Source organism: Gymnoscopelus braueri (assembly GCF_963280865.1).
Source record: "Gymnoscopelus braueri genome assembly, chromosome: 20".
NCBI classification, from domain to species: Eukaryota; Metazoa; Chordata; class Actinopteri; order Myctophiformes; family Myctophidae; genus Gymnoscopelus; species Gymnoscopelus braueri.
The window spans coordinates 20563250-20575032 of NC_137622.1; the positions used below are offsets into that span (position 1 = coordinate 20563250).

The 11783-nt window shown below is 41.6% G+C and overlaps 1 protein-coding gene across 3 annotated transcripts in view; it reads left to right on the forward strand.

Moving 5' to 3' along the window:
- Nucleotides 1-11783, forward strand: part of macrod1 (mono-ADP ribosylhydrolase 1) — a 122190-nt gene that overhangs the window by 58059 nt on the left and 52348 nt on the right. The window lies entirely within an intron of this gene.

Below are 11783 nucleotides of genomic sequence, written 5' to 3' on the forward strand. Positions count from 1 at the left end.
GTGTGTGTGTGTGTGTGTGTGTGTGTGTGTGTGTGTGTGTGTGTGTGTGCGCGCTTGACATGTATCCGTGTGCATATTTACTTTGACGTAACACATTTACAGTTGAGATAGTGCTGCTATGAGTTGAATGATGTAATGTAAAAAATGATCTGTAGGCCCCTGTGTGTGTGTGTGTATGAGTCTGTATGTGTGTGCGGGAGGTGACTACAGTAGCCTACACGTATGCACACGTGTAAGAGAGGGTATACAGTATATATTCCCATTGGGAGGATATTGTGGCTTACATGACAACTGCACATGAACGAAAACACACACAGGCAAATACAGTAACAAATATACATGCAAAATAAACACACAAATATAGGCTACATGCAAACACAAACACATGAAAATGTAAAATACGTACACAAATGAACAGACACATGCACACGCAAAAAACACACAGTATTGCTCACATGGGGGGAAATTGAGGCAGTAATATGCAAGAGAGATGGCATATGAGTGACTCTTTATAAAGTATAATCTCTCACTTTAATCTGTCACTCTCACACGCACTCCCGCGCGTGCACACCAACACCAACACACACACACACACGCGCGCGCGCGCGCACACACACACACACACACACACACACACACAACTTCTCTTTCTCGCTGTTTCATTGCCTGCATTTTATTATAAAAAAGCTGCACTATAGGTTTTCGAAAACATACGCGCGCGCGCGCGCACACACACGCAGCAACACAAATAAATAAATGAATAAACAAACAAATAAATACAACATTTACTTCTCTCACATTACAGTCAAACATTCATAGCACTCAAAAGCTTTTCAACGACCAGTCAATCTTATCGCTCATACGCCACAAGAACACACACAACACACACTCAACTGTGAAACGTTAGGCTAATGTACTATTTCATGTGCATCAAAACCTCCTATAGGAGGTTTTGATGCACATGAAATAGTACATTTTAGTGAGTATTATTCCCACACGGCACTGACAATATTGAAACGGAACCATTTAGCGTGTACACTATAATAAACTGCGAGCATTCTCGTATTTCAGGACGTATATAAAGGCGTCTGTGCGGGAGAAGGGGAAAAAAAAGAAGCTCCTACCTTTTATTTTCCACTCCTTTTTATGCTTTTCTCCCTCACGGCTGCCCTGACCAAATAGGTCCATTCCCTTTCCCTCTTCTAATTCATAATGTTTGCGGAACGGATCAAACGGAATACCAAAAACGCTCGCCCCAAAACACAGTCGCCCCCGGGGCAAATCCGGTGGTTATTCACCTGTTATTCCTAAACGTAACCTCAGTGGAAAAAGTGGGAGGGGGGGAAATGGGGGCAAGCGTGTTTTGGGGCGAGTCTTCCGGTGAATGAACGCACCGGGCGGGGAGGATAATGATAGTCTGCCGTCAGCCTGCTGCCTCATGCCCGGCTACGAGGTTCCGTGAACAGTCATCCTGTGACTGTGAACTATTCTACTATAAGAATACATTGTTATATATATACGACATTATGTGTTGAGAAAGTGACTAACCTCTTAGACTCAAGTCCTCCGTTCTATGTGCTCCCCGGCGCCTCTCTCTCTCCCTCTCGTTCGCTCTCAACCGACATCTACTTCAAGTTCGCTTCAACTCCGCGGCGGCTCCATAAAAACGACTTGTCACAGTAATTCAGAACAAACGGGCGCACACGACACGCTCGCGGTTGTGGGTGTAACTAATCTCTATTTCCACCTATACGGTACAACACACAGTACACGCCGGTCTTCTCAGGTCTTTTTTCCCCTCCACCCCAACTCTTGTTCTGTTAAAGGGGCTGCTGACAGGTGTCGCCTGCAGCGCATCCTCGGCTCACACTGATGCTGCGTGCAGCCGGGTTGGTGTTTTTAGTGTCGGCTCTTGAGGAGCGCGCAGAGCAGAGGGTGATATATCCGTACAACAAGGCAGCGCGCACTCCGCGCAGAGCTTCCGTGCGCTCCTCCGCTCCGTTACAGGGTTCAGCAGGTCGCCACGGTCTAGCAATTACAGAGAACTCTACCGAGCATTTAGACTGACAGGTGCACACACGAACACAGCCATAGCCCGGGCTCTGCTTTTTACGCACATGAATGAGCTTTTGAAAGCTTATTGGCGGTTGGCTCAGAGGCTGCCCTTTGCCCGGGGGCTCTCTATAGTGGGATTTGTTTTTTGGGTGGGCCCCGCTGCAGCCTGATCTGTTCAATTATTGTCCCTCCTACTGTCAACCAATCATAAGGTAGAGTAGGTTCAGCACCTATAATAGCCCTACTTCAATAAAAGCGGTACTTCTGTAGTGAAACACATTCTGTTACAATGCTGCCACCAATTAGTTTAACAGGAAAATCATAACTGAAGGCTTATAAATCCTACTGGGTTTCACATTTTTTGCTATGTTCGGGCTACTTCAACTTGATCACTGCCCCCATTTGCGATTTTAAATGCCTTCACATGTAATTATTTTAAGTTGAGAGTATAGTCTGTGCTGCCTCAGGGTTTACAATTTAATCAATGGTTTCAAGATGATTGTGAGAACTGGCTTTGTAGAGCTTTTGTGTGACCAACCCTTTTAAATATATTGCGCAATCTTCATAAAGTCCGGTCCTCATGAAAGATCAGAGTAACTCATTTAACTGCAATGGTTGATACTGGAGCCAAACCAAATTGCCAACTGAAGGAAACAGGCTTATCACTAAATAAGAAAATAGCAAGAATTAAACATTTAATTGCAGAAACATTTAATAAGCAGAGCAGGACCATTCAGCTTTTTTATCATACAAATGATGTCTAGTTGTTTCCCCAATCATTTCAGCCATGTAATCAAATGTTTCTCTTTGCCTACCCTATACCGGTATCTGTTTTTAGTTACTGATAAGGCAATTATTCAAGTTTCAAAACGTTTTAGACATTGTTGCTGTTGTAAAACCTGAGACCTTCACCTGAGACACCCATCTTTTCCTTTCAGACAACAAAGAGATACATTAACAGCACATTAAGCTAAGCTATGCTCAGTTGGAAGACAGCTTTCGTTTGGCATAGACATGTTGAAGAAACATGTTAGGCTATAGGGACCCTTTGACCCCTTTGGGTCTTATGTGATCGAATGCACAATTAATTGTATACTGTATAGTCTTATATGTCAATAAGAATAATTATAATACATTCAAGGCCTCTTATCTGAAACAGGCTTTGTGTCCAACTTGGATACACAGTAAAATCCTCAGTGTTAATTTAACTGAGAGTGTAAAAATGGACCCAAATAGATATCATGGTCCAATTAATACTCACAGTTCAAATAACACTGAGGGTTTTACTGTGTATACCTAACCCCACTTCTAGTGCCACCTTTCTAACGTTCATATGTTATAGAGTATTGTATAATGTATATACATATTATATTATTATATTTTGTATGCCTTGCATTTACTCTGAAGGACGCTGAGTTTGTCTGTGTATGAACGGGCCTATACATAAACAGATTGTTTCTTAACTTGACTATATGTAATCATGTGCTCCCATTTGCTGTATCCGATCACGCACTGCTATTGGCCTTCCTTCTTCCTCAGTTATATGCAGTTAACCACTTGGACCACAGCATCCATATTCCGGGGGGGACATTAGCCAAAAATAGCCGACCGGCAATTTTTGGAGAGATTTGGTGTTGACAGAAAAAAGTGGTCCAAGTACAGAGACGAGTCAGTTTGCTAAGTCTAGAGGGTTTACGTGGTTATTAAGACTGTGACCAATCACAACTAATGGGTCTGGGCATCAGCGGTGTACTGTAGATCACTGTTTCCCAGACAGTGGGTCGGGACCCGTGTTTGGGTTACGGACCAATTTGTATGGGTCTCGAGTACATCAAAAATAATTATTATTATTTCAAAAGATTTAAAACATTTTAAACAAAAAAGTCACTACTTTTCATCAATTAAAAACAATTCCAAAACATTTCAAAAGTATTTCATAAATAAAATCGAAAAATCTCCAATTTATAATATATTAAAAAAAATAAACAGTGAAAATAGCAGATCCACAAGATTGCAACGCGGTGGGAAGCGACTCGTTGTGAGAGATTTTTTTCTAATTTTTCTAATTTTTCTTTTGGGTCTTGAGCTAAAAAGTTTGGGAACCACTGCTGTAGATAAGATATAGACAGGCAGTGTGGTTGCACTGGGGCCTGTGGGGTAGAGGACCTGTGGATGGGACCTCTTGCCAGTTGGACAGAGAACAGGCCCTTGTGAATGATTCAGATCACCACCTGGAAAGTACTGTACTGTACGCCTGTGACATAAAACTACAAACATTGTCATACTGCCATTTGCTATACAACTCCAAAAGGCAAACCCAATTTTTTTTATTTGATAGAATAGTCTGTAGCAATCTGATATGTTTATTCTACATGAACTCTAAATACTATACATAAACTATTAAAACAATGCAATGATATATATCATTTCTTATTTTCTTTGATATGTTTGTCATATGCAATGATGACTTCAGTTCTCTGTAATGTTATTGTCCATTGTTAAGTTTGGTGTGTCGTCATGAGACGATACACCAGGCGGGCTAAATCAGAACGTCAAAAGGTCAAGATTGACAAGCTAAGCAGTGAGCCGAGCAATCATGCCTTTTTCTGAAGTGTTTTATCATAGATCTACAAAAGCTAGCATTAATCTGCAGCACAGCTGGATTTGCTACTTTCCAAAATTGGATTGTGCATACTGTGAGGCATGTTGGCTATTTGGAGACCACAGTTCACCCTTCTATAACAATACATGAGGGTTTTTACACAGCCAAAGGTTTGTCAAATGCCATTCAAATATGTGAGTACAAGACAAGTGCTTTTTCTTCTTCTTCTTCCCAATAACAGCTATAGATGTTTAAACATTCCTATATACTGTAACTAGTTGGTTGATTGATTTGTTGATTTGACTGACAGACTGACTACCTCGTAACTCAGAGTGCTATCCATGGTGCTGAAATCTGAAAGCTTTCTTTTTGACCTCTCAAGTTACTTGTGCGAGTTCTACTGTAAAATCCGACACAATATTGGTAAAATGTATATAGGCCTAATCATTAGGGGGGGGGGGGGGGGGGTGTGTGTGTGTGTGTGTGTGTGTGTGTGTGTGTGTGTGTGTGTGTGTGTGTGTGTGTGTGTGTGTGTGTGCTCGTGCGTGCGTGCGTGCGCTCCATAACTACTCTAGTAACTTGCTTCTCTGGGGGGTTGGGGAGCTGGGCCTGTGGTAGCTGGTAGGGGGAGGCATCATAAAAGCCTGCACTTGGGCCTGCCGTAACTAAGTTACGCCACTGGTGGAAATGGATATAAGAACATATGCTGAACAGGCTGCCTGATTGCATCACACAAAAAGAAGTGGCCCAGAGCTTGATCAAGGATAATAACTGAGACTGAATGACTAACTGTCATCCTCAGTCAAAATGTCAGCTAAAATGTGATTTAATTATTGTTAAGAAAGACTGAAATTGGTCCTGAGTGTTCAAGCAGAGGAACATTGTGTTAGTGCCATCATATTCATAAAAAGAATGTTTGTGACATTGGCTGACAGTGGCTTCAATGAAGTACAAAACTTCAAATTAAGCAATAATACATGAGGGTGCTATGCAATGAGATAACCCCAAAAATACTTTGTTACTTCAGCTGGTGGCGGCCGTTGCTAGGTTACTGATAGGGTAAATAAGGGGAATGCGTTGGAGCGCTTATATCAGGACATATTGGCATTCATTTTAATGCCTCTCAGCCAATCACAATGCGAGGTCAAATATGTGTTTGGGGCTTTTATTGAATATTAAAGTAATTCAATAGATTTAGTCACCTCAAAAAATATTTTATAGAAGCAGATGGTGCAGCACTTTAGTCTTCTCCCCACTACATAAATATTTGCTGCAGGAATATTATACTTTTCTCTATTAGCCCATCATGGTTCAGTGAAATCACAACAACAATCCCAAGGTTAAGTACAGGTCTATTATATGAATTTTAATCATGTCTACACTAAAGTACAAAACGATTACAAATTAATTAAGACACTGTGAGTGTCTACAGTAGTTGTGGCTGTTGATTAAGGCAGCAGTACTTGACATTACAAATATCATCATGTGCTTTGCGCATAGTGTGGAGAGACCCTGGGTTGGATCATTTTGTGCTGCCTTATTCAGTCCAGTTCTACTTGAATCCTGTGCCTTACTGCAACCAGACATCAGTGTGTCAGAGATTATATTTGCCATTGCTTCTTTGCACCTTCTTATAACTTTGAATCCCCAAATTATCTTTTTCTTTTTGCTCTACCGAAGGTGTTCCAATTTGGCCCCAAGACTATCTGTGGTGTTGTAATAGGCCTATTTCTCAATAAAGTTCCAGATCAGAGTGCACTGCTACATCTGCCATTATCCTCCCTGGGGCGCATGTCCTTTTTCCCATGAGGACATGTGCAAATTGATTGGCGTGCTCAAGTGGGCAAACTAAATGATGGCTCGAGATTAAATGACTGAAAGAGGTATAATGGTGGTTAGGACAAGTGGATAGAGGAGAGATGGAGGGAGCACGAGAGGGAGGGAATACACAAACAGGTTGCACTGGGGCCTGGGGAATAAGGGAGCAAGGGAGACGAGAGGAGAGGAGTGCAGAGAGAAAAATAAGATGGAGGGCCGCAGAGAGAAAGAGGGGAGTGGTTAAATTGGAAGAGACCTGTTTACAGATGAGCTGATTTAATGGAGATTTTAGCCAGTGTGTGGAACTAATTTTCATAGCGCCATCATCATCATCAACATCATTATGCCTGACTTCAAAGTCCCTTTTGTATGTGGTAACCAACGTGTGTGCAGTCACACAAACACTCAAACTCACACTCACACAAATGCACGCACGCACGCACACGCACACGCACACGCACACGCACACGCACACGCACACACACACACACACACAGGTGGTTACACTCGGAGTACAACGAATCAAACACTGGTTAAGTTCCCCCTCTCAGTCTCTCTCTCCCTCTCGCCCCCCCCCCTCTCTCTCTCTTTCTCTCTCTCCCTCTCTGTCCTTCTATCGCTGGAAAGTCATCACTCATCTCCCTGCTCCTTCAGCTGTCTACCGTTCTGCTCTTCTCGTTCACTCTTGAGTCACTCCATCCATCCCTCAGCCCTTCTCCCTTTTCTCTGCCCATTCCTCCCTCCTCTCTACAATCAGTGTGATCACCCACTTACCTCCCCAGGAACAACAGAAGGTATCCTCCATCTTGTCGCGTTATGATCCCCCAAAATTTAGTCCTGCGTCTCTCTTCTCCACCCTCATCTCTGTTTCACTCTCTCTGTCTTCTTCTCACTCTGTCATCCCTCTCTATCTTGCCCCCTCCTTACCTCTCTCTCTCTCTCTCTCTCTCTCTCTCTCTCTCTCTCTCTCTCTCTCTCTCTCTCTCTCTCTCTCTCTCTCTCTCTCTCTCTCTTTGACCCCCCTCCCCCTTACTCATTTGCTCAGTCACCTTTCTTGCACCCTCCCCTTCCTCTCTGTCTCTGTCCCCATGGCCTCCTCTCCTCCCGTGACACTTTAATGCCTGATTTATACTTAGCTGCGTGCCGGTGTCGCACAGTGAAAAGAACTGATCTACAAGTTCACAACGCGGCGCGGTGCAACGTGTTATGAGCCTGTAGATCAGATAGTTTCGATGCATGATACTGGTGCGCCACTAAGTATAAATCAGGCGTAACTGTATTTCCACCTTCCATCATCTTTCCTTTCCTATAACCCCCCCCCCTGTCTTTAGTTGTATTACGTGCCCCCACCACCTTTTGGTAATTGGATGTATTTCGGCAACAGATGCTACCATCCTTTTATTTAGCCGTTCAGTATTAAATATTCCAATTAGTCACGTAATGCCAATGAAAAGTGAGAAACCGTTAGCCTCAATGCTTACAGCGCCACAGGAGAAAGCATGTGTGTGTTTTCTTATTTACATGCAACAACCTGCCTGTGTGTATGCACATACACACATAACGCTCATGCACACGCGTGTATCCTCATCAGGGTAGAGGGCGCATTGGGGTTCTAGCAGATGGTGAAATGCTTCCCCTTGAGTATTGACATCACTGTCTCTCTCTATATCTCTCTCTCCCACTCTCTCTTGCTCTCTCACTCTAATTAACTAGGTTTCAGTAACAAACCTTTGGGCTTTGGAGTTGCCATGGTTACCCTAACATCGACTCTTTGCCCGTCTAAATTTGTATGTGTGTGTACGCTTGACTGCTCAGAATGCTGTGTGTGTGTGTGTGTGTGTGTGTGTGTGTGTGTGTGTGTGTGTGTGTGTGTGTGTGTGTGTGTGTGTGTGTGTGTGTGTGTGTGTGTGTGTGTGTGTGTGTGTGTGTGTGTGTGTGTGTGTGTGTGTGTGTGTGTGTGTGTGTGTGTGTGTGGGGGGGGGGGTCTTAGAGTTCATGCCCCTATGTGTGGAACTGAAAGTTATTTTGTAAAAGTGTGTGTGAGAGTGAGTGCATGTGTCTCACACACTCCTCTGTGTGAGGCCTCATGTGTTTGAGGTTGTGTCCATGTTTCTGCAAGTGCGTGATCGTGCATGCAACATGTGCATTTTGGTGGCTTTGATGCCTTTGTGTCCCCACAGGGCTCACAGACGGGGTCTCTCTCAAGCACCTAGCACTACAGATAAAGAGGACAGAAGTATCACGTCGTAGATGAATAAAATATCAGAGCCCTATATTGCCATTATATAAGACAATGTTAATTATGTATTCCTTTGAATAATGATTAAGACAGAGATTAAGTTAAGATAGGAATCCTTTGGTGGATTTGAAAAGCGTGGAAAAAAGTCATTCTGTAACGAAGCAGGTAGGAGTTCAATTTCATTTTGGTACAACTTAATGTACGGAGGCAGAAAAGGAATTGCATTAGATGAGTTAAAGGGCGGTCAACTGTGAATAGGATGATCATATTATCCTATCTGACATATTGTACTTAGCCCCTGCTGTTGATAAGAATACATTTGGAGAGTGGCCAATAGATATAAACGGTTAGTGCTGTGACAATATCCTTATCTTGGTAAGAATCAAGAGGGGTTTATTTGTCTCTCACTCACACAGGTACAAGCAGGGAAATGTCGTTGGGACATGTTCAGCAGAGACTGTGTTAACACAACAATATACTATAACAATCATAATAATACAAATAATAACACTTGATGCAATTACATAAAAAAATAAAATAAATTGTTATTATTATTAATATTTATTATTATTATAAAGAAATATAGATAAGATAGTATAAAGTAAAAGTACAAATAGAATGGCAGGTAATGATATCTTTATCAGCAGTGGGAAATGTGCAATGAAGCAGAAGGCATACATATCAAATCACTTTTCTATTTCACTTGTCTTTGTACATCGTGTAAGTAAAATGTGGCTCCAATCTTTCGTAGTACACAGCTAAATCCTCAGTATTAATTGAACTCTATCTCTATCTCTCTGTCTCTCTCTCTCTCACAGCCTCTCTGTCTCAGAGTTCAGTGTTCAATTAACACTTGAGCTGTTTGCTGTGGAGTGGCACTGTGGCAGTGGCAGTAGTGTTACTAGTCTTAGTTGACATATATGGTGTTATTGTTGTTATTATTTACTCAAATAGACAAATGACATTGTCTCTTATGTGTAGAAAATGTATCATGAGAACTGTGTTGGAAAGTAGAAGGGCATCAGTGAGGGAACATCAACCCTGCGAGATAGGAGGCTTTTTGCTGAGCTCCGGTGATGAACTGATAACGGTAGAATCACTCTAATGTTCCATGCACAATGATTTCTGGTCGGGAGTCATCAGTCCCCCTTCATGAATTTTTTATGCTTTAAAGGGGAATAATCATAATTTAAGAGTTCACGTGCTATTACCGTGGCCGAGGGCAGCTCAATCAGTGTTAGTGAACGAGAAAGAGTATTTACTAAAGCTAGACACATGACTCTAATCTGCGCAGCTGATCAAATTAAAATAAATGAGCTTACCGTAATCACATTGTTTGTGACTTCACATCCAAATGAGCTGTATTTCTATACATCCTGAAAATTATCCACACTTTTACAGTATTTTCCAGTTCATTTTCTATTGAACTTTACAATAAACGGGCCAAATTGATATTTTATTATTTCTTGTTAATGGGAGAATAATAGTAAGATGATAGCTAGCTTAAATAGTGTAAGGAAATGCTGAAGATACTTGTAAGTAGGAGTTTCCTGCAGCAAAACAACAGTGAATTGGCAGGGATGACAGTGGAGACCTCAAGTGCTACCTTTTAACAACCAAAGACTGTCTCTCCGAACACAATATTGTCATCAGTGATTGAGTAATATACAGGTTTTCAAAGTGGGGTGCTGCCAGGGGGTGCCAGGGGGACATTTGCAAAAGAGAGGGGGAAAAATACATACAGTACAGTATATACTGTATACATACGTACATGTATATGAACTTTTTATTATTATTATTTGTGAAAATAGCATATCTACAAGATCACAATGAAGCATTGTGAGCTTGTAGATTGGTGCTATTTTCTTTTTCTTTCTTTTTTTAAGCCATTTCGCAATAGCTATAGCCAGAGGCTATGGCTATTTGGGGGCTTTTGGCATAGTTGTAGAATATAGAACTATAAAATAGTTTGGTAACCCCTGGACTAATATACTATCACAGTGCATAGTTTCTCAGAAAAAAATACAACAAATGGGGAGACAGCCACTGTGTTTTCTAACTTATCTTTGTAACTGTCCATTGTATAGAGATAATATGCTTACTTACTTCCCTAACATGATCACAGCAGCCCAAATTCGATCCATAAGCAAAGAAACAATTGGGAGATACGACGCTTGTGACTTATTAGTTAGAACTTAGTGGCTCAGAGTTGCTAAAACAATTTTAAATGGCCTCAGGCCATTATAGCATTGCTGAATATGCGAGCATGGCTGACATTCCGATAATGCATATTTTGGAAAAAGCTACACCCTCCCCCCTTCATCTTGTAGTATTAGATTTGTACAAGCCTCAAGTAAGATTTGACCAATTTTTTGTTTTTTTCTGTGTTAATGCAATATACTTCCTTCCTTTCCTGCACTGTGTCCTTTTTTATTGACTGTACTTGTATCCTCTATAATATCAGTGGTTCTCAAACATTTTCATGCCAAGGACCCCTAAATTGAAAGTGCCAGGGACCCCCAGAAGAGAAGATTTTAGTTAAAAATGTTCGCTTTAAAAAATACACAAACTTTTATCATTTAAAAAAAAATAGCAGATCTACAAGCTCATAGCGCTGCACGAAGTTACGCGCTATGAGCTTGTATATCTACTATTTTTTAATAGCCAAGTAATAAAATATGGTTGAAGTGGTTAAAATGATTACGATGCTAGATTAGCTAATTTAGCTGGGGACCCCCTGGAACCCCCTCAAGGACCCCTGGGGGTCCCCTGACCCCACTTTGAGAACCAATGCTCTATATTGTGCATTAAACTACACTAAACTAAAATATAGACACACCATTTGTAGGGGAATTGCAGGACATATTTTGTTTTCCCAAACTGCAAACTGTGACAAGAGGCATGTGAAGAATTCCAAATTGCAAGGTATTCCTGTCAGTACATTAATTTGTAGACTGGATAAATGAGGAACTAGCGTTTCTGAGAAAAATGCACGCGCGCACACACACACACACACACACACACACACACACACACACACACACACACACACACACACACACACACACA